At 42.2% G+C, this 24823-nt stretch overlaps 1 non-coding gene across 1 annotated transcript; it reads left to right on the top strand.

Moving 5' to 3' along the window:
- Window positions 1-21335: 21335 nt before the first annotated feature.
- LOC119920201 lies at window positions 21336-21473 on the top strand. The gene has a single exon (XR_005447960.1). It is a non-coding gene; the product is annotated as a small nucleolar RNA SNORA7 (small nucleolar RNA).
- The last annotated feature ends 3350 nt before the right edge of the window (window positions 21474-24823 follow it).

The following is a 24823-nucleotide window of genomic DNA, read 5'->3' on the forward strand; positions in this document are numbered from 1 at the left end:
GTCTAAGTAGGAGGGGGAACAGGTATTTAATCTCCATTTTACAGTTGAGGAAGCTGAGGCACAGAGAAGTTAAGTGACTTGCTCAAGGTCATACAACAAGCAATTGGAAAAACCAGGATTAGAATCCAGGTCCTCTAACTCCCAGGCCCATGCTTTTTTCACTAGGCTATGCTGCTCCTCTTGCCTCTAGGACATCTACACTTGGATGACCTGTTAGCAACTCAAACATGTCCACAACTGACCTGTACATCTTCCCCCCTCAATTCTTCCCTCCTCCCAACATTACCCACATCCTTCCTCTGACCTAAACCCACAACCTTGATATCAACCTCAACTACTCATTGTTGGCCATAGCAAATCTACTGCTAAAAATTGACCATTTTTCCTCAGAAACAGTTTGAGCAAGTTCTCCTTCACTGATACAGGCTACTACCCTGATTTGGGACCTCAGCATATCACAACTGAACTATTGTATTAGCCTCTCTGCTTCCTGTCTCTCCCCTGTCAGTCCATTCTCCTGGCTGCTGCCTGGATTATGCTGAAAAATTGCTAAGAACAATCTCCCTTTTCCTCAGAACTCTCTAGTGGTTGACCAGCTCCTTTTGCATCAAGCAAAAATTCCATTCCTTGGGCTTCAAGGCTCTCCACCAGCTCTTTCCACTTTACTCCTCGGCTCTCCTCATCCATGACTCCTGTGCTCACATGCTTGCTCCTCCCAAGTCCACCTCCTGGTTGTATCCGACTCTCTCCTTCCCAGTCTCCAACCCCGTTCCTCATATTGGGGTCAGGAACTCCCTTCCCTGACAATTTTCCAGATCTTTACTCTCCCCACCTTCAAAGCCCTCTTAAAATTCCATCTCCCCCAACAAGCTTTCCCCAACTAATCATCAGTACTCTGAGTCTTATCATCTCTGGTTCAGAAAAAGGGTAAGAAGAGACCAGGGAGCATAACAGCAAGGGAAGAGGAGGTTCTGCCGCTTTCTCTCTCTGTTTTTCTAGGCTGCTACTGCCAGTAAGCTGCCTCAAACAAAAGGTGTCATCTTTGTGAGTGCTGTATGTGCCTAATGGATCACTTTCTGACAAACATTCTCTTTCTCTGTCACACACACGCACCCACACAGAATTTTTCTCTATTTTCCCCTACCTCTGTCTATTCTGTCTCCATTTTCTGCCTTTCACTCTCCTCCCAATCATCAAAAACCACCAGTTACCACAGTTGCTATTACTGCTGCCACCACCACAACTCAGGGCTCACCAATGGCAGCAACTAGGAGAGCCCCAGCCATGGAGCAGCCTTCCCTGCCACTGCCACAATTGTGACGAATGAGCTTCATGCCTGAGGTCAATTGCACCACATCCCCAGGCTGCCTGCTGGAGCTTGCGATGGAAATGACCCTAGAAATAGAAATCAGTCACCAGGACCATGGTAGTGGTAGACCCCCTCCCCTGGGCTGCTGGCTGCTAGCTGTGACAAGGATAGGGCTGTTGTCCAAAGCCACAGTCACAACTGCCGCCTGCCTGGGCCAGAGTGGTTTCCAGAGGTGAGTGAGGCAAATTTGGAAGACATGTTGTTCTGGGGGGCCGGAGGAGGTGAACCAGAGATGGTGAGGGCCAAGTGTCAGGGCAGAACTATCTGGGAAGATGGAGGTACTAGTGGTTCAGAGCCAACAGACAGTGCAGGAGGGGTTGGGGAATGCCAACCCACCGATAGGCTGCATTCAGGGATATTTCCTCTCCCCCAGTCCTCATCCTCCCACCCACCGGCAAGCTGAGGTAGTCCAAGAAGGCTGCATCCCACTCGCTAACATCGAGTGACTAAACTTCTTGAACTTGGCAAGGCAGGCCTACAATTTTTAAAGTTAAGAGGGAGCAGGAGACAGTGGAACAGATGAACATCCCAGAATGCATCAGTGAAAATTTTCTTAATGACTGTAAAAATGTGTTTCCCCAAGGAACTTCTACATAAAGCAAACCATAGGATGCATTCCCATCAATCCATCAATCAATGGTATTTACTGAGCACTTACCGTGTGCAGAGCACTGTACTAAGCACATGGGAGAGTATAATACAACAAAATTAGTAGACATGTTCCCTGCCCATAATGATTTTATAGTCTAGAGGGGGAGATGGACAGTAATATGAATAAATAAGTAATTTATAATATATAATTTAAAGATACATCTGAAACTTTTTCTCCCACATGGTGTTGGCAAACTCTCTCCAGCTTAAAGTCTGCTGTACAAGAGGCAAATTATATTCACAGCTTGACCGGAGCTTCTTGGAGGAAATCAAAAGGACAACCAGATGGGGTTATAGAGATAACAGAATTTAGCTTTGGGGATAGAGTTTTCATTCCGAGTTTTCTTTCATTTTTTCAAATAAGATTGGGGTGGCATACAACTTGAATAGCTCTCAGCTTTTATTCCACCCGAATTTTTTTATTAAAACTTTCTTTTACATAAGTCTCAGAGTTTAAGCAACAGCTATAGAAATGTCCAAATCTACCTTTCATTAATTGTATCTTTTAATAAAAACCTTTAAAATTCTGGGTTTCTGAATGGTAGTCTTTGAGATCAGTTTCAAAGCATTCAGTTTCTTTCTGTGACTAAGCCTCGTACAAGATAAATAAGAGTATACAAAGTACATTATTCTGAAAATAAAAAATGTTTCTACTGCCAGATATTTACTGACTTCTAGATCCTTTCCTTTCCTCTGCTAATTTACAGGTTAATTCTTTTTATTGTCTTTTCCCCCTTTAATTTATCACAGTCTCTAATCTTGGAAAGTTAGAGAAGCAAAAGGTATGAGAATATATGACCAGGGTGGAATGTAATAGTGGAGAAAATAACAAGGTGATCAAATATTTATGCTGCCATTTGCTAACTAATGATACTATTCAATGGAAAATCAATCATTCGGAGAAAAAATGGTGATTGATGCACATTGTATAATTTGTTTCTCATGAAATTGGATGCAGAACAAGATCATTTAAGCTAACAATGGCCATTTCTAACATTTTTCCTCTCATTTAAAAATATTTCATCTCAACCCCCTAAAATGAACAATGTCATCAGATGAGTTAGTGCTGGAGAGGACTTGGAACTATACATCTTAGGGTTGATGTCAAACTGAACAATGAAGCCCTTTATTTCAAATGTGTGGTGTCAGTTTGCCACTGCTGTTATAACATGATTAAAAAATTGATTCTAGTTACAGGGGCTAGGGCTTTTTAAAGACTATTTGTGTTAGAATTAAATATTTCAATAAATGAGCCTTATGAAAAAGTAATGGCAACCACCTTGCCAATATTTCCTATCCAGGGGCCTTAAACTAAAAGAGTAACAGATAAGGGTATGGATTACTTGGAAAAAAAAACATAATGAGCATTTGGTCATCTTTTACACTGTGATTCTCTCTAAAAACAATCTGCTGCTTTAACATGTTAAGCCCTGCAATTTGTTCTAGTGCCGTGTTGGTAAACTTTCCTTTCCTGTGCATGTCTAACAAGGTCCTCCCAGGATATATTTTGTGACTGAGCATTATAATGAGAATGTTTTTTAAGGTTGACTATGGAATCATTCATTTTTCTCTGCAGCTCACTTGCAGTTTATAGATTGGAACTGCAAAAAGCATGGAAAATTGTTGGGTTTTAAATCAGTTAACAAAACATCAAAAAGGAGGAAGAAACTTTTAAAACTGAACTGGGGGAATGTTGGTGAGTTGAGAAGGAGGCAGGTGGAAGGCATGGGAGCACTGGGGAGAGGGGCAGGGAAGCGGGGGGGTCTAGAGGAAATCCAACAAAGTATAGGTGGTAGACGACTGCCTAGAAAATGGGGATACTGGAGGATGTGGACAAGTAAGAAGAAGCAAGTACAAATGTTTGCTGCACTTGCTAAAAATTTACCAACTAAGACAGGTGAATTGGGATACTTAGCAGCTAGTCAGGATCTGGATATGATTGGCATGTATAAGACATCAGAAGAAAACCAATGGGATCCAGTGCTATCAGGCTATAAACTCTACAGGAAAGACCAGGATGGAAAGACCCATGTGATGTTGGAAAGGAGTGCCATGATTCCATTCTCTATAGGCAGAAATTTTAAATTTAACATGAAATATGGTGGAACTGAAGTACAAGCCACCTGGCTAGAAAGGGGAAAGTGAGCAAGCAATGTTAGAGGAAATTGAAAAAGCTGCACATTAGGACAGACACCAATTATCCTCACACAGAGTCACTGAATAACGCACCTGGACAAGAAACAGAGGTATGGTTTCTGAGGTTCTGGTTTCCCCCTATAGACTGTGAGCTCACTATGGGCAGGGAACGTGTCTGCTAGTTCTGTTGCACTGTACTCTTCCAAGTGCTTAGTCCAGTGCTCTGCACATAGTTAGTGCTCAATAAATACCACTGATTGAGTAGGACAAATAATTTTTTCTGGAGCATCTCAGTCAGTCGATCAATGGTATTTTTTGAACACTTAACTGTGTGCAGAGCACTGGACTAAGTGTTTCAGAGAGTACAATATAACTGAATAAATAAATATCAAAAATTGATTATGCTTACCAACAGTCACTATACTCAAGAACTGACAGATTGCCAACATAACTGGCATCTAACAAGGTTTCCAGTGGTGACAAGGGGAATTATCCACTAATGTTTTCCACTTTAACAACTAGCAATTTGATCAAAAATAAACTAAAAAAAAAAGAACCCACAACCTGTTTGTGGAATGGCAATTTATATGCCTCATTTTTCTGCTAGTGTTCTTTGAAAGAGCCAGTAAGCACACAGATGGAGGGGAACCAGAGAAAATAATAGATTTGGAGTTTTCAGAAGCAAAAGTCCACACCAAAGCATTTTTAAAAGATTAAGCAACCATTGGATTGGATGGAATATTTGGTCATGGATAAAATTCATAATTAGAAGATGAGAAATGGCAGGGACACTTTGGGGACAGGAGAAATGTAAACAGTTGAGTTCCGGAGCCCAGGGATCAATGCTAGGACTGATTTCCCTTAACATTTTCATAAATGACCTCAAACAAGCAGTATGCAGAGTGAATCTTCAAGATTATAGATGGCACTAAATTCTTCTAGGTGTTGAAATTCTGAGCTTATTGGGATATACTCAAAGAAGATCTTTTCAGCGTGAGCAAATACAAAGCAATGCAGATGAAGAAAAATAATCCTGGCTACAGCTACGTGATTCTGACATCTGAGTCACAAATCAGGAACAAATTCTATTAGTCACTATTGACTGTTCCTTCAGCCCAAAACAAGGGAGTTCTGATCCCTGCCCTTGGGGAGGACACAGTAGAGCTGGAGAAGATACAGAGAAGGGTGACCAGGATAATCAGACAGATGGAGAAGCTTCTGTATGAGGAGATAATGAAAGAATTATTCATTCATTCGTATTTATTGAGCGCTTACTGTTTGCAGACCATGGTACTAAGCACTTGGGAAGTACAATTCAGCAATAAAGAGAGACAATCCCTGCCCACACCGGGCTTAGGAATCTATAGCCTGAAAAGGCAAAGGATAATAAGGGTTATAATTGACGTTCACAAAAATTTGAAAGGTGAAGACAGAGCGAACACAAAATCATTGTTCACTGAATCCCATAGCAACTGAATGAATGGACACCCACTGAAGCTTAAAGACAATCTTTTCAAAACACACCTAGCAGCTGCTAGACAAATGAAATTTTCTCCCACATTAATAATAATGATGGCATTTATTAAATGCTTACTATGTGCAAAGCACTGTTCTAAGTGCTGGGGAGGTTACAAGGTGATCAGGTTGTCCCATGAGGGGCTCACAGTCTTAATCCCCATTTTACAGATGAGGTAACTGAGGCACAGAGCAGTTAAGTGACTTGCCCAAAGTCACACAGCTGACAAGTGGTGGAGCCGGGATTTGAACCCCTGACCTCTGACTCCAAAGCCCGTGCTCTTTCCACTGAGCCATGCTGCGCATAAGCTCCTGGCGAGCAGGGATGTACAAATCTTGTGTTTCTGTTTTACTTCCCAAGCTCTTAGCACAGTGCACTGCACTCAGTAGGCATGTAATAAATGCCGTTAGAACTATCAATATATTCAATAAAGGTTTGAATAAATTCAAGGAAAGGAAGTCCACAATGAGTTGTTAGAGGAAAAAATAGGGATATTAGAAGGATAAATTGAATATTTTAGAAGTCTTAATATGGGTTTAAATAGGATCCTGGATGATAAATCCAAGAGAGTTATTTGAAGAGAAAGTTAGGGTTGTCAGGGAATATACCTCTAACCATGGGAATGGAAGCCACAAAATTCAATCATCAAATGATTCTTCCAAGCAACCTCTGCTGCCACTGTCAGAAACAGAATACAGGACTGGATAGACCATCGATCTAACCCAGTATGGATTTGCTTATGATGTTCCAATAGTGTTTTCTATAGCATCTATAATTATTTTTCAACCTTAAAGATCTAAAAAAAAGTTTCAATTGAATGAATGGTGTTCAAAAGAGCAAATGCTATTATCACAGTTGCAATGACTCTTCGTTTATAAATCTCTATTTTCACTAAACATTCAGAAAAATTCTCCCTTAGGGTTGAAACTTTCTCTGCCTGGTGCCAGACCAAAGGTGAATTCATTACAGTATGTATAAATTCTGAGTCAAGTGTGGAAGACTGGAAAATAAAGCCTCCCCCTCCACCACCCCCCACCTTATTTTCCTCACAGACTTTTTGTGCATAACTCGTCTCTGACTAAGCTTTACAACTTCAAATTGCTCAGAGCTAGTTGTATATGAGAACTATTGGCTGTATAAATTGATAGAGAAAAATCCTTCAAAATATCAAGGTTATAATGTTCATTTTTCACCCATTCACACACACACACACACCTTTTATTCTGAAGTTCTATATTGCAGCACCACCACCACAAATCAGCTCTTGTTATTTTATGTCCTTTTTTAAACAGACAATTGAATGAAAAATAAAAAAAAATCTGTGTTCCGGTACACTTCCCTTACTCAAAAGGATGATCTCATACGATGGGATTTCAGTGCAGTACGAACTGTCTCACCTTCTGAGGAATCTGCAGCATACAGGTAGGAGGGTTGCTGAGAAGTTAATTCATGTTGCAAAATTACTGTTGTTTGGGGACATTAACTTTGAAACAGATTGGGGTCCAATTCCGGGGGTTTTTTTGGTTATTTACAGGACAGGGATTACCCCATACTTTGTGCATAAAACTGCAGCATCCATCACAGAGTAGGTGAGCCCTGCATCTCATCGATCTGTGACCCTAATTTCTCTATCCTGTGATTTGTCTCTCTCCCATGAGTTCTGTGCCTGTTCCCATTGTAAACTGACTGGGTAGAAGCAGAGGATCATTCTGTGTTTCAAATAGTCATGTATGCACTGTTGGGATAGATCAATCAATCAATCAAAGACTTTTATTGAGTGCTTACTATGTGGAGAACACTTTACTAAGGGTTTGGGAGAGTACAATATAACACAACTGGAAGACATGTTCCCTGCCCAAAACGAGCTTACAGTCTAGAGGGGGAGACAGACAATAATATAAATGAATAATTTATCATATATAATTTGAAGATATGTACAGATAAACTTCAGCACAGAATCACAGGGCTGTATTCGACCTCAAGAAGTAGTTCAGTCCATTTCCCTATCTTCAGGCAGGCTCATGCTCCAGGTGATAAGATCCTTTCCTGCTTTTAAAGATTTGGAGGAAGACATGCTAACATCTTCCTCTATAACCTATGTCAATGTTTTACAATAAGCAGCAGTGGCATGTAGAGAAGCAATGTGGTTTAATAGAAAGAGCACAGGCTTGGGAGTCAGAGGACAAGGGTTTTAATCCTGGCTCTGCCACTTGTCTGCTGTGTGACCTTGGGCAAGTCACTTAACTTCTCTGTGCCTCAGTTACCTCATCTGTAAAATGGGGATTAAGACTGTGAGCCCCACGTGGGACAACCTGATTACCTTGTATCTACCCAGGCGCTTAGAACATTGCTTGGCACATAATAAGCACTTAACAAATACCATAATTGTTGTTATTATTATTATTATTATTATTATTATTAAACATGGACTTGCAGTAAGCACTAAACAAAGTGATTTCCATGACCTGGCCCCTTTCTTCAAGATCATTTTAGGAAGGTGACAAACAAAACTGATCCTAGTACCAATTCCTGGGGGACTCCAAAATTTGCATTTTTCCACCTCACAGAGCAGTGAATTATCCCTGCCCTTTGTTTCCCATTCATGGCAGAATGTTCCCTATCATCACATAATGACTTAAGCTTTGCAGATGTTGCACAGCAATATTATTGTATGCAGATGGCTCAGCGTGGCTTAGTGGAAAGAGCACAGGCCTGGGAATCAGAGGCTGTGGGTTCTAATCCCGGCACCACCACCAATCCGCTGTGTGACTTTGGGCAAGTCACTTGATTTCTCTGTGCCTCAGTTACCTCATCTGTAAAATGGGAATTAAGACTGTGAACCTCATGTGGGACAATCTGATTACCTTATATGTGCCCCAGCGCTTAGAACAGTGCTTGGCACATAGTAAGCACTTAACAAATGCCATCATTATTATTATTATACATACCCTCTCTCCCTCTTCCATGGTTATACCCATGGTCCCCAATCAATGATGGCCACGTTCTGGTCTGCAAGAGTTGAGCCCAGCCCTAACCCTTATCACAGGGAATGAGGGGTGACTGGGCAGGCTTTGGTGGGGTGAGCGACTTCCTAAGAGTTGACAGTTTTGAAGTTGCCCTGGAAAGGCCCAATTTGGGGCTTTGAGCAAACCAAAACACCTCATTTGGGAGAGCGTCAGAGTGAAGATTTAAAGTTCCCTAGTTTGATACTGGGTTTTAGCAGCTTGTTTCTTAGGGGTCTTCCCTGACTAAGCCCTCTTTTCCCATTCCCTTCTGACTTGCTCCCTTTATTCATCACCCCTCCCCAACACCCCCACAGCACTTATATACATAGCTGTAATTTATTTATATTCATGTCTCTCTTCCCCTCTAGACTGTAAGCTCACTGTGGGCAGGGAATATATAAGCTCACTGTTGTATTGTGATGCTGTACTTTGCTTACAGTAAGCACAATAAATACGACTGATTGATTGATTGATTATTCAAAAAAACTCTACTCTTTCTGTCCCTCCTGAGTCTCTCAGGCCTTGTAAGTGGCCCTAGACTAGTGGGGTCTGATGCCATTCCGAAGTGCTGTCTCTACTTTACTAACAGGCATTTCTATGAATCTATTTCCTAGTTTCAGTCAAAGGAACTGTTGCACTATTAGAGCAAAGAAACATTTGTACTTTCGAAAGGGTTTTAAGTAGCTATCTCTAGAAGAGAGATCTTTTCCCTTTGCTCATTACTCGTGGACCAGGGTAAGAATTTGTGTGAAAATGTGCACTGAAAAAGTAACAGTAGGGTCTGATGCACATGTGCAGTTAAAAATTAGGATGAAGGCGAGAGGGAAAAACAAAATAGATCATGCCCCTGCGGTGGAAATAGCCAAATAATTCATCTGTCTCTGCAGCAGAACGCTTCTCCAATTGACCTAGTTTTTAAAGGGGTCTTTTAGGTATGTGTGCAATGTACTGATTTTGTGCAATGTACTGATTTCCACATAACAGAAAGGGTAACAAAGATTGCTGTAGGGTGGGAGAGTCTTTACCAGCTGTGAGCAGCAGGTAACAGATCATTCTAAGATATCAACAATTACTGTGTAAGAAGCTTATCAGACATATTGCTGCAGTAGCAAAATAACTGGAAAACAAGGAAGCAGATGTTGTAAGTGGTTCATCTAAAATATAGTCCTTTGCTCTTAGATAACCAATTACTTCCCATTTGCACAATTACTGCTTTGACTCTGCAATCTAGTCCATTCCCTAACAAGCTAATGGCTATAATATTTATGATCAGTCTGAAGTGTTTTTATAAGCAAACTTTCTGAAGAATACTTTCCTCATGAACTCTCAATAGATGCTTTAACCTCACAGCATGTAGCTGAAATTTAAAAGGCACATTATGCAATTGAATCATGGGTAACATCTCTGAGGTAAAAGATAAACTCCAGTTAATCTGTGTTGTTTTCCACAAATATTATCGAGGTTGGTGGAAACAGTTTCCACATTTCTGCTATGGAAACATCCTTCTATGGAAATTGGGAAACAGTGCCACTGGTCAGGTTCAGGGCACCATATTGTCTATCACGGTCAGCAGACAATTCCAAAGCTCTCTGACAGTATTTTTTAGTAAAATCCTTGACAACCAAATACACGTAGCTTCTTCCAAAATTGAGAGACTATGTATGATGATACTTTGTCACCATGGACATTTCTGCACCAAACATGACAACAGGTTATAAAAATTAAAATTTGGAACTAATCTGTTTCTTATCTGCAGTAACAGAACCAGTATTATTTTCAACCTAACATAACAGGACTCAGAAACTTGTACTTTTTATGACAATTTAGTATGGAAATCAATCGATCATATTTATTGAGCACTTACTGTGTGCAGAGCACTGTACTAAATGCTTGGGAAACTACAATGTAACAGAATTGGTTGGCATGCTCTCTGCCCACAAGGAGTTTACAGCCTAGAGGGGTAGAATATGAAAACATAAGGTCTTTTTTATGGTATTTGTTAAGTGCTTACAATGTAATTAATAATTATGGTATTTGTTAGGTACTTGAATGCTAGGCACTGTACTAAGTGCTGGGGTAGATACTAGCAAATCGGGTTGGACACAGTCCCTGTCCCACATGGGGCTCACAGTCTCAATCCCCATTTTGCAGATCAGGGAACTGAGGCACAGAGAAGTAAAGTGGCTTGCCCAAAGTCACACAGCAGACAAGTGGTGGAGCTGGGATTAGAACCCATGACCTTCTGACTCTCAGGCCTGTGATCTATCCACTATACCATGATGCTTCAAATGTCAAGCACTTCCAAGCACTGGGGTAGATACAAGTTAATCAGGTCAGATACAGTCCTTGTCCTACATGAGGCTCACAGTCTAAGTAGGAGGGAGAACAGGTATAGAATCCCCATTTTGCAGTTGAGGAAACTGAGGCATGGAGACATACAGCAAAGTCATACAGCAGGCAGGTGGCAAAGTTGGGATTAGAATCCAGGACTTCTAGCTCGCAGCCTGTGCTTTATCCACCAAGCCCCACTGCTTCACATGAAGGTTGGACTCATACAGACAGGATACCATGTCATAGAACTGTCATCTAGATGTGCCTTCTTTCTGGACTAATGGTATATACTAGTAATGCCTTTTCAAATGATAATCTCCATCCCCCAGTGACATCCATAAGGAAATAGAGGCCCAAATAATAAGGGCTAAGTCCTCCTCGGGCAAACAAAATTGATTTGAAAAAACATATTATAATGTATCTTACTTAATTGGTCTAAATGCCATCTGCCTCAACACCAGAAGAATATTTGGGGTTTTGTCACAGTTCAACTTGGAAAAACTGAAAAGCAAATGTTGATGACTCTGAGATTTTCTTCCTTAAGACTATGTTTTTCTGCATGCCTTTTGATTGGCCTAGGTATCCGCACACTTGCTAGGGCTGTCCAGAGATGATGATGACTCTGCACTAGTCTCTTTCTGGACACTGGTGCCTACCCTGAAGCTCTCCAGAATGACAGTAAGGAAGAGGGCAGGGCCAAGACCTGGAACAGCATGGAAAACCACCTGTCCACCATGTAAATGGTAGGTTTGCCCTTTACAAATTCAGCCCACAACAAACATCCATCAAAGAAATCTGCCTGACACTAATCAAATGTGACCCCTGTGAGAGACACAACCTGGAACACCCAGAAGTTAAACAATGACCCTGCTATTAGCAAAGCAGACAAGTAATGAGTGTAACCAAATCAGGAATAAGCCCCTTCAAACCCAAAAGTTATGAGAATCTAGACAAAAACACAAGTGAGGGCAGTCTTGACATAAAGCTTATTAAATCGAGAACTGCACCTTGTTGGGAGGACTTTAATTAGCTGGAGAGTAATAGGCTTAAAGGCTTATTCAGAAGGTTACATGAGTCAGCATTTCTCAAATTGACCCGACTTCTTGGGGAGTGGATAGACAGCTACGGTCTTCGAGTTATGATTTTTACACATCAATCAATCAATGGTATTTATTAAGAAGCACTTAATCTGTGCCCAGAACTGCACTAAGACCTTGGGAAAGCACAAGAGAGTTAGCAAGTATGACCCCTTCCCTGGAGAACTTTACAACTTTACAGAACTTTACAGTGAGACAGGCACTGAAATACACTTCAGGTAGGTGGTACACTTCTGTTGTGACACCTTCAATGGGCCCCATTACCACTCTATGCCTCAGTTGCTCCATCAGTAAAATGGGCATGATGGTTTTGTCACTGCCCCCAAAGGAATGTTGGGAAGAAAAATGCAAGGAAAATGTTTACAGGCTTTCAGGGGCAAAGAACTCCATAAATCCAAAGAACTTGCTAATTTCAGTATTATTCAACTTTGATATCCAGAGGGTAGGTATCCTGTGAGTCCACAGAGGTACTTGAGATTCTTGGGGTGCTTATTTTTATGACTACAAAGTCCATATTTTCTAAAGGCAAGGATAGTGTTCAGAGTCCCCTTTTTTTTAAACAATTTTGTCCTGTCAGGAAAGTCAAGTTTCATTTCTTGAAATTGAATTATATAAAGAAATGTACTGGGAAGAGAGCAAATTAACCAGCAATTGATCAGGAAAGTCAGTGTGTGCAGTCAATGAAAGCCCAGAAGTGCCTGCTGCTAATCAATGGCATCTACTGAGCATTTACTATGCGCAGAACACTGTACTAAGGAGAATATGCATATATATTCAGTCCATAGTCACATGAGTTATTGGCTACAAGGGGTCAGTTACAAGAGTGTAACTAGATTAACACATCTGATCACAATTAGAAAAACAACTCAACTTACATATGCTCTAAAAACCTAAATAGAAGTCCCATGTAAGTAGTTACTAGTGAATTGTGGCTACTGGGATGTCGAAGAGAAAGCAGCACCATTTGATAACACCCAGGATATCTGGACAGCTCTATTTTGGAACTCACTGCTCATTTCAAATGGGGAAACAGATTAGAAAAGTAGTCCTTAAAAACTATCTGCCTTGTCGCAGTTATCAATATCAGTAACAACAATATTTAGTGAGAACTGGCTGTGATGATCAGTAACAACAGTATTCAGTGAGCACTGGCTGTGAGCAGAGCACTGTATTAATTGCTTGGGAAACATACAAAGAAGCAAAAGATGTCACCCCTGCCTTTGAGGAGCTCAAGATCTAATGGGGAAGACAGTGCACCTAAATTGTTGGATAGAGAATACCTGAAAGTGTGAAAGAAAAGATATAAACACAAGAAAATCAAATAAGTGAATCATTCATCATCACCAACATCATTTATTAAGCACTAACAGTACTGTATTAGGCACAGGGGAAACATACCCACAGGTAAATAAGTAAATCAATAACAATTAAGTTCACTAGACTGCACCCTACTTTCTCTCCCTATTGTGTTGCTCTTGCACTTGGATTTGTACTCTTTATTCACCCCACCCTCTGCCCCCCAGCACTTATGTACATATCCTTAATTTATTCATATTAATGTCCATTTCCCCCACTAGACTGTATGCTCCTTGTGGGCAGTGAACTCTATTATATTGCATTCTCCCAAGTGCTTAGTACAGTGCTCTGCACACAGTAAGCACTCAGTAAATACCATAAATTGTTAGAAGACTTTAGTCTTCTAGATTGTAAGCTCTTTGAGGGCAGGGATTGGGTCTGCTTACTCTATGTCCTCTCCCATGTGCTTAATACAGTGTTCTGTACACAGGATTGATTGATTCATTCAATCATATTTATTGAGTGGTTACTGCGTTTAGAGCACTGAACTAAGCTTTGGGAGAGAACAATACAACAATAAACAGATATTCCCTGTCCATAATGAGCTTACAGTCTAGAAGTGGGGAGACAGACAGCAATACAAATAAATAAATTACAGATATGTACATAAGTGCTGTGGGGCTGAGAAGGGGGAAGAGAAAGGGAGCAAGTCAACTTGATGCAGAGGAGAGTGGTAGAAGAGGAAAGGAGGAACTTAGTCTGGGAAGGCCACTTGGAGGAGATGTGCCTTCAATAAGGCTTCGAAGGACTGGGGAGAGTAATTGTCTGTCGGATTTGAGGAGCGAGGGTATTCCAGGCCAGAGGCAGCACATGGGCTAGGGGTCAGTGGTGAGATAGGCGAGATCGAGGCAGTGTGAGAAGATTAGCAATAGAGGAGCGAAGTGTGCGGGCTGGGTTGTAGAAGGAGAGTAGCAAGGTAAGGTAGGAGGCGGTAAGGGGGTGAGGTACTTTAAAGCCAATGGTGAGGAGTTTTTGTTTGATACATGTTCAAATACCATTGCTTATTTGGTTATCCTTAACCATGCAATTGAAAAACTAATGGAAAAGTATCAGTCGCAAAAGAAACAACCACCTTTGGAATTATGGAACATCAGGGTAATACACCATGAAAACAGAAGTGGTCTAGAAAGTGGTTTACACGTGATCTAGCCAACTTCAGAGTCTGTATCACAGCATTATATGCAATTGATTAAAGAGCATTGGTTTTTCCGTCTTCTGGGAGAAATCTTCCCTCCTCCCTCACAGGCATCAGTTTTGCAATCAGACGATTTCTTGTTTCAATCACATCTAAATCTGCTGAAAGGCATTAGTGAGCATATCTTACACCTACCCCTAAAGTAAAAGTGTATGCTACCTTATTAATGCTATGCCCTGACATCATTGATGCTGATGAGGAGAAAGAAGAAAGTAATTGTGATATTTGTTAAGCACTTACTATGTACCAAGCACTGGGGTAGCTATAAAAGGAGCAGAGTGGCCTAGTGGATAGTAGATAGAGTATGGGTCTGGGAGTCAGAAGGTCATGGGTTCTAATCCTGACTCCCCCACTTGTCTGCTATGTGACCTTGGGCAAGTCACTTTTATTCTCTGTGCCTCAGTTACCTCATCTGTAAAATGGGGACTAAGACTGTGAGCCCCATATTAAAGAGAGACTGTGTCCAACCTGATTGGCTTGTATCTACCCCAGTGCTTAGTACAGTATCTGGCACATAGTAAGCACTTAACAGATGCCAAAAAGAAAAAAAACTCAGGTCTGCCACAGTCTGACACAGATTCTATAAAGATGTACACAAACTGATCACAGCAAAGCCAAGTATCTGACAAACTAATTTTTATAGGAGACTTCCATGCACATTTAGGCAACAGTGCAGAAAAACTTGAAACAAAATAATTGGAGCTCAAGGAATTGACAAGCTAAACAGCAATGGTCTATTGCTTCTTCCCAGCAACTGTGCCAAGAATTAGCTGTTAACTAGCAAAGCAATCGTCCACTTACCAACTAAAAGAAAGACATCTTGGATCCATCCGAGATCTCAAAATGGCACCCATTTATGACATCATTGTATGACAATAAAACCTTTTCATATTACTGCTGAGATGCATCATCCCAGATGGATTATTGCTCAACACATAGATTTTAACACTAGTGAAATTTAAGATTGTATTACAAAACTGCCTCCAAACCTTGCAGATAAATGCATGACAAACCCCTAGAAAAGGAATAAACCTGTAAGTCCCTCAATGACATCAAAGCAGATAGAGAAGTGGAAGAAACCCCATCTGCCTCTACCAATTGACCAGTAAACGGATGTCTCTACTGGATACTGTCTACCAGGGTCCGAACAAGAATGTGGACACTGAGCTGACAAAATCAGGACTGGCTTAACTCGAACAATTCTGAGAATAAAGAGCTACTAGCAGCAAAGCAAGCAATGCTTCACTTGGCTGCACCTCATGACCCTAACAAAAGGTATACCCATCAAAGTCTCCACTAGGCATATAGAACCAGCTACTTCCCGACAAGTGACGGAATGTCAAGTTTGAAGAGATCCAAGGCTTCATAGACTGAAGCCAAACTAAGGACTTCTATGCATCACTGAAGAGCCTATTTATACCCAGTTCTGCAGACCCCGAGGCATTTATATGGGCCCATACTTAACACGAGCAAGGAGGAAATTCTAAAGTGATGGCAAAAACATTCCAATTAGTTTTTTGTTTGTTTTTATGGTATTTGTTAAGCACTTACTATGTGTCAGGCATTATACTAAGCACTGAGGTAGATGCAAGATAATCAGATTGGACACACTGCATGTACCATGGGTCTCACAGTGGTAATCCCCATTTTACAGATGAAGTAACTGAGGTACAGAGAAGTGAAGTGACTTGCCCAAGCTCATACACCAGACAAGTGGCAGAGCTGGTATTAGATCCCGGGTCCTTCTGACTCCCAGGCCCATACCCTATCCATTAGGCCACGCTGCTTCCTGTAACATAGTCTCTGTAACATATCCTCAACTCCGAATGATGAGGTCCCATGAAATCTCCCCCTCTAGGCTGGAAGCTCTTTGGGCAGGGAACATGTCCAGTAACTGTTACATGTACTCTCCCAGGCAATCAATCAATCGATCATATTCATTGAGCTCTTACTGTGTGCAGAGCACTCTACTGAGCACTTGGGAGAGTATAATATAATAGAGTTGGCAGACACATTTCCTGCCTACAAGGGTTGCACTGTCTAGAGGGGAAGACAGAGATTAAAATAAATTATGAATATGTACATAAGTGCCCTGGGGCTGAGGGTGGGGTGAATAAAGTGTACAAATCCAAGTGCAAGGGTGATGCAGAAAGGAAAGGGAGTAGGGAAATGAGGGCTGAGTCGGGGAAGGCCTCTTGGAGGAGATGTGATTTTAATAAGGCTTTGAAGATGGGGAGAGTGATGGTCTGTTGGATATGAAGGGGGAAGTTCCAGGCCCGAGGCAGGATGTGGTGAGGGGTTGGCGGCAAAATAGATAATAATAATAATAATAATGGCATTTATTAAGTGCTTACTATGTGCAAAGCACTGTTCTAAGTGCTGGGGAGGTTACAAGGTGATCAGGTTGTCCCACATGGGGCTCACAGTCTTAATCCCCATTTTACATATGAGGTAACTGAGGCACAGAGAAGTTAAATGACTTGCCCAAAGTCATACGGCTGACAATTGGCAGAGCTGGGATTTGAACCTGTGACCTCTGACTCCAAAGCCCTTGCTCTTTCCACTGAGCCATGCTGCTTCTCTGGGTACAGATTGGCACTGGAGTGAAGTGAATGTGTAGGGGAATAGGAAGTCTACAAGATAAGTTAAGAAGGGGCAAGGTGATTGGATGCTTAGTTATAATAATAACTGTGATATTTGTTAAGTGCTTACTGTATGCCAGGCACTATACAAAGCACTGGGTGGATTCAAGCAAATCTGGTTGGACATAGTTCTTGTCCCATGTGGGGCTCACAGTCTCAATCCCCATTTTCCAGATGAGGTAACTGAGGCACAGAGAAGTAAAGTGACTTTCCCAAGGTCACACAGCAGGCATATGGTGGAGCTGTGATTAGAATCCATGATCTTCTGACTCCCAGGCCCATGCTCTATCCACTTGCCATGCTGCTTCTGCTCTGCACTCAGTAAGCTCTCAAGAAATATGATTGATTGATTGAATAGTGAATCTGCCAATATGCGGAAATAAATGGCCTTTATACCAATATTCAATGGAGTCACCACTGTAGTTAGAGTCATTAAGAATGGCAAAGCTCCTAGTTCAGCTGATATCCCTGCCAAGATCTACAAGCAAGAAGTGAATACAAACGTACTCATTAGCCCACACAAGCTTCTCCTCAACATATGGCGCCTTGAGGAAATGTCACCAGATTTCAAAGACGCCACCATCACCACCATCTCCAAGAGGAAAAGGTGTTTTCATTGCTGGCAAGTTGCTAGCCAGAGTACTCCTAGACCAATTACTGAAGACCAGTGTTAACCAATGAGAGGCAGCATGGTCTAGTGGACAGAGCCCGGCCCTGGGAGAGTCAGAAGGACCTGGGTTCTAATCCCACCTCTGCCACTTGTCTGCTCTGTGACCTTAGGCAAGTCACTTCACTTCTCCGGGCCTCAGATACCTCATCTGTTAAATGAAGATCAAGACTGTAAGCCCCACGTGGGACAGGGACTGTGTCCATCCCAATTTACTTGCATCCACCCCTGCATTTAGTACAGTGCCTGGCACATAGTAAGTGCTTAACAAATACCGTAATTTTTATTATGATATTATTATTACAGAAGATGTACAGGGAACAACATCAGGATCGCTACATGATGTTAGTAGATGCTATAAAAACATTTGATAAACCACCTAGTTTATGTCAACTCCTAAACGAATTTTGCGGGCACTGAGAAATTTAGGGAGATCCAAGACTGCTCTATGACCTTGAGTCTGCCTGTGGTCAAAATGAAGGCATCTTGTCTGACCTTGGTCAAGTGAGGTGAGGTGAAGTGAGGACACCACGAAAAGGAGAAAAACGCTTTAGAGAGATTGTTGGGGTCCTTTTCTAGGGGAACTGGTTCCCCAAGATAGGGATGGGATTGTGTGTCAAAAGTGGAGACTGACCAGAGACAATACTCAAACAGACTTGCTGGCACTAAGGCACCCAGCTAGGATATAGGTGGAGTTGACCACTTATTAGCAACCAGACATGAGCAATGGCAAAGATGGCCAGTTTTGCATAGTGAGAAACTTATTTGAATGGTCATTCCAAGTGTATGCTAATTATGCCAGTTCACATTAAGTCTATACAGTTGATGGTATGGGTGGAGAAGAAAGTGACCAATTTCAACCCACTTTCTGGGCAGTGCTCCTGGCCTCTTTCTCTCTGTCTCCCGTATGTACGCTTGGGGTCCGGAATTCCCTCCCCCTTCATATCTGACAATCCACCACGCTCCCCACCTCCAAAACGCTACTAAAACTCACATCTCTTCCAAGAGGCCTTCCCTGACTAAGCCCTCATTTCCCCCATCTGCCCTCCTCTCCATATCGGCTACGTAGATGGCTGCGTACCCCTTAAATCCTTGAGAGTCACCCCAGCCCCACAGCACTTATGTAAATATTCTTACACTCTATTATTTCCCTTATCCCTAATCTGTTATCATGTCTGTCTCCCTCCAAAGACTGTAAACTGATTGTAGCCTGGAAAGGTGTCTACCAACTCATTTGTACTGCATTCGCCCAAGCACTTAGTACAATGCTCTGCAAACTGTAACCACTCAATAAATACCATTGCTTGATTGAATGATTAATTGATTGACCTGAGTCTCTTGGGCTTTGAGTCTTTTGGCAGAGAGTGGCACAGTGCCAGAGGATAAACTCTGCTCCATTCACATAATGGGTATTGCTTTCTGCCGGCATTGCCTGCATATGGGTAACAGGAGGAGAAGTGGCACGGGATCCCTGGTTAACCTCGATAATTAAGCAAAGCCTTAGACATGTGGCATATTTGTGGACAGCTGAGAGACTTCAGTGGCAAAGATGCCAGGGAGCACTAATTAGCTATAGGTTGAATCCCTTAGAGAAGAGATTTCGGAAGATTGTGATAGCCACTAAGCAGAACAAAAAGTAATATCAGGCCGTGAGGTAGTGAACACAACAATCCTTTACAGACATGCAGGGTGGAAGGCATTCTCAATTACTCATCAGTCTTTTCTGCTCATCTCAATGCACACCATTAAAATCTCTGTCAGTTCTGTCATCTTCAAATGTGAAGGACAATTCAGCATGAGGCAATGTGAGAAGCAACATGCCCTAATGGATAGAGAACAGGCCTGGGAGTCAGAAGGACCTGGATTCTAATCCCAGCTCTGACACTTGTCTGCTATGTGACCTTGGGCAAGTCACTTCACTTCTCCATGCTTCACTTGCCTCATCTGTAAAATGGGGATTATAACTGTGAGCCCCATGTAGGACACGGACTGTGGACAACCTGATTAGCTTGTACCTACCCCAGTGCTTAGTACAGTGCCTGGAACACAGTAAGTGCTTACCAAATAATAATAATAATAATAATAACGGTATTTGTTAAGCACTTACTATGTGCAAAGCACTGTTCTAAGCGCTGGGGTTGATACAAGGTAATCAGGTTGTCCCACGTGGGGCTCACAGTTTTAATCCCCATTTTACAGTTGAGGTAACAGGCACAGAGAAGATGCCATAAGAAACCTCTCTATAGTCTGTTATTATTACCACTGTTTTCTATAATGACTATTATTTAAACTCAGCTAGTGATTCAATATTGTCAGAAGGGCCAGCAACAAATTGATGCCTAGAAATGAACAATCTACAGAACATGGGTCCCCAGCAGTGAGTGAAGGTGGTACAAAGATACTAGTCATCTGGGTTTAGAAGGGCTAAGGAGCATGAGGTAGTGACTTTTCTCCACACAATCACTACTCTTACCAGCCTCCCTTCCCTGCTCCATCACTACATCCACTCTAAGCCCCTCCCCTAACCCATCCACCCTCCAGAAAGCTGCCGCCACCAACCAAATTCTGTCCCCTCTCTGGGGCCAACGTGAGACTGTTGGTCACTCAGTGCTTTGCACAGAACCTTCTCTGATTTCAACATCCTATCAGCAGCATACCACCTCCCTCGGAAAGGAAAACAACACATTTGTTTTTCCATTTACCTTGATCATAAGAGCACATTTGATTTGGAGATCTACCACTCTCCTAAAATTGCCCATGCATCAGTAAAGATTGGTCCAAAGTTTCAGCGAGTGAAGTTCCTTTGGATCCCTGAAAGAATCAGGGCTCTCCTGAACTGGAACCCAGGAACTAAATTAACTGGCTTTGTGAAATGTAAGTATATGCTCATTTTTAATGTGGTACTTTGTATGAGAAAACACGGTGAAAAATGAGTCAGCTTTACTGCATTCACAGATATTGCTGCTGTTTTAAGTGGGATTAAAGGTAATAAAACTTTGAGAGGGAAGATTGAGTTATAGTTGCTGAAATCCTCATGTCACTTCATTATAGATAACGCATACCCTCTAAAATGGATTTTATTGTTCTCCTGGCATTTTTTATCCAATCCAGTGGGGGTAATTCCAATTGACATGTTTACATTTGATGTTGGAACTGCTCCAACAGGGATCAACATCTGGGACAACAAGATGTGCAAAACGTTTGACCTATAGGACAGTAAATGTAAGGTGGGTGACTGCTGGCAGAACAGCAGAAAAGCCAGTTGGACCCATTCCAGTGGAGGAGGCAAGCACAATGATTTCCAAGAGTTGACCTGTGAGGGGAACTAAATATGAGCTTGGAGGGGATTTTCCTCTCCTACTGAAGTTCTCCCCTCTCAGGGTCGCACCTGGAGAGTTTCCAGTACTCTACCAATCTCGGCTATGAGAGGGAGAGTCAAGCAGAGGCCTACCCATTCCATTCCTAGCTTGGGCAGTGGCTAGCAAGTGGAAGGCAATCTGCTACAAATCGAAACTCACCTGTGCTGGGCAGCAGCAGAATGGGAGAGAGTTGAAGGCAGAGACTCAAGCTTACTGCACAGAAGGAGGCAACGGTAAACCACTTGTGTATTTTTACTGAGAAAACTCTATAGATACACTACCAGAACGATTGCAGATGGAGGTGGGGCATTCTGGGAGAGAGGGCATCTCTATAGGTAGGCAACGACTTGATAGCATAAGACAAGCCTGAATTTCCAGGTAATGAAAAGTTGCTTGCATTGGATTTATATCCTTTATTCACTCCACCCTCAGCCCCACAGCTCTTATGTCCATATCCATAATGCATTTTAATGTCCATCTCCCCCTCTAGACTGTAAGCTCCTTATGGGCAGGGAATGTGTCTACCAGCTCTGTTGTAATCTACTCTCCCAAGAGCTTAGTACAGTGCCCTGCACATAACACTCAATAAATACAATTGACTGTTCCTTATTTTAAAAACTATAACAATGGCTCAAGAAGTATTTGTTTTTCTTTTCATGTATGTGAAGTTCAGATTTCTCTCTTGGCCTGAATGCTATTCTTTTGTTTACTGAAGAGCCTATTAAATAATGCCACTGCCTTTTTGAATGGTTTCTTTGTGGGAATGGAACAGCTTCTATCATTTCTAGCTACATTATAACCTCATGACTTACTGTGGAGGCATCGAGAGTTTACTGTGTGATGGGGAGAAATACAGGTTCTTGGCACATTACACCACCAAATTACACCACTGCACTAAGTGGGACCATAAATAGATACTCATTAATGTTCACCTAGGGCCATGATTTGGTCAGCCAACGCCCAATCCCTATAGACCTCACCAAACACACATTATTTAAGCTAAGATCACAAGTGATGGACACAAAATGGAGGTATAGGGAACATGAACTCAATCATGTGCTGTCAGCAGGCCTTTTCGTCTCTCTGTGGTTGGCCAGATGGTGTTATTGTATCTGTGTCACTAGCATTTCCAGGCCTCTTCCCAGTTGGAGGCCATGGATCTGAGAATTGGAAGTTTTTGTTTAAATATTAGAATCAGGAATCACAGATCTTTGTCACTTGCTGAACATCTGGTGAAATGCTTTTCCTGTAATACCTCAAATGCATCAAAAGAATTGTGCTCAGGACGGTACTGCATTCGACATCAAGAAAAACTTGGTATTAACAACATTGGAGGGGTCAGGCTGCTTCTGGGTTCTTCATTCTGAGGTGTGGATTAAAGTGGTTAAAAGTACCCTCACCTTGACACCTACCCCCAAATCCTCAGCCCACTGCATTGAGGGAGGAGGAGGCCAGGGTGAAGCAGCCTGCAGAAACTATGCCATCAGTGATGAAGGTTTCTGATGAAAGAATCACCTAGGATGTCTCTCGTGGTGGACAGGATCGGCAAAAGTCCCAAAAATAACAATGGACAGTGAAAACCACAGCTGCTACAGAGGCAGCTACCCTGGCAACCATTGCTAGTCTATGGCACTGCAGCAGAGGATTGGCACTAGGCGATGGACCCTTTGGCCGTACTTGGGTTTTGCATGTAAAATGATTGCATACGCTGCACAAGGTGTCCCGGCCCTGTTCCCCTCTTACTCACTTGCGGTACCCACTAGCCCGGTGGGGACCCAACTGGCAAGGACGAGAGAGGGCAAGACTAGACTGTAAGCTTGTTGTGGACAGGGAACATGTCTATCAGCTCTGTTATATTGTACTCTCCCGAGTACTTAGCACAGTGCTCTGCATTCATTCATTCACTCAATCGTATTTGAGTGCTTACTGTGTGCAGAGCACTGTACTAAGCACTTGGAAAGTACAATACGGCAACAGAGACAATCCCTCTGCACACAGTAAGCGCTCAATAAATACCATTGATCGATTGGTGTCATACAAACCACTAGCCCAATAATCAATTCTGTCACATTGGTTCTTGGCCCTGAAGTATTCATCACTGGACTGAGAAGCAGCTTGGCCTAGTGGACAGAACAGGGGCCTGGGAGTCAGAAAGACATGGGTTCTAATCCTGACTCCACCACTTGTCTGCTGTGTGACCTTGGGCAAGTCACTTCACTTTTCTGTACTTCAGTTACCTCATCTGTGAAATGGGGATCAAGACTGTGAGCCCCATAAGGGACAGGGACTGTGTCCAACACAATTTGCTTGTATCCATACCAGTGCTTAGTACAGCGCCTGGCACATATAAGTGCTTAACAAATACCACAATCATTATAATAATAATAATAATAGCATTTATTAAGCACTTACTATGTGCAAAGCACTGTTCAAAGCTCTGGGGAGGTTACAAGGTGATCAGGTTGTCCCACATGGGGCTCACAGTCTTAATCCCCATTTTACAGATGAGGGAACTGAGGCACAGAGAAGTTAAGTGACTTGCCCAAAGTCACACAGCTGACAAGTGGTGGAGCCGGGATTTGAACCCATGACTTCTGACCCCAAAGCCCGTGCTCTCTCCACTGAGCCATGCTGCTTCTCCAATTATAATTCTCCAATTATAATTGTTATCCACTGTTCACGATGGACTAGCCCCGCACCTACCTCCGTGAACTCTTCCACATCTTCATCAGGTCAGTTTGAGTATGTTCTGAATATTTTGATGTTTGAATGGTTGCTTCTGACAGAAGCATTGGCTGACCTAGCCCTAGCAGGCACTCCCCTACTTCCGGCTCTTTTAATGCTCTCTCCCCTCCCTACCATTCCAGTGACATTGTACATATAAGGGGTCAAGTACCAAGGACAGGTCAGTGTGTCATTTGAGGTAACCTATAGCTTCAGGTAAATAAATTAGTGGAAAGCTTAGTCAAATGGCAAGGCTTTATGCTTTGATGGGTCTTTCCTGAAAGAACCCTCATCTAGTGGGGGTTTAGACTTGAGTTTTGAGTTCTGCAATCCCAGGGGAAGAAGTTAGTGGATGGTAGTCCACAACAATCTCATTGCCTCTTTGAGGCAAAAAGAAAGAGCACCCACTTGAATCTGAGGAACTTTGACCTAGAAAATGGCAGAACCACAGGTGATAGGCATATCGGCTTTGATTTGGGACCTGATGAACTGAGAGGTTTGATAAACTGAGTGTTACTTATTGGGGAGGGTTGAGAAATGACAATGAAGCAAAGAGAACTTTCTCAGTCAACATGTATTTACTGTGTTAGGCAACTGGGAAATATAGAATAGATATGATCTTATCCTCAAGGATTTTAAATGAACCCATTTATTAAGACCAAATTTACCATATTATCTAATTCAATTTTAACGAATTACTTCCAGATCAGGTCAGAGTGATATCTCTCTGATTCGATTTAAACAATTCTATAAAACTGTACACTTAAATGAGGCT

Source organism: Tachyglossus aculeatus, chromosome X1, assembly GCF_015852505.1.
Source record: "Tachyglossus aculeatus isolate mTacAcu1 chromosome X1, mTacAcu1.pri, whole genome shotgun sequence".
Taxonomy (NCBI): domain Eukaryota; kingdom Metazoa; phylum Chordata; class Mammalia; order Monotremata; family Tachyglossidae; genus Tachyglossus; species Tachyglossus aculeatus.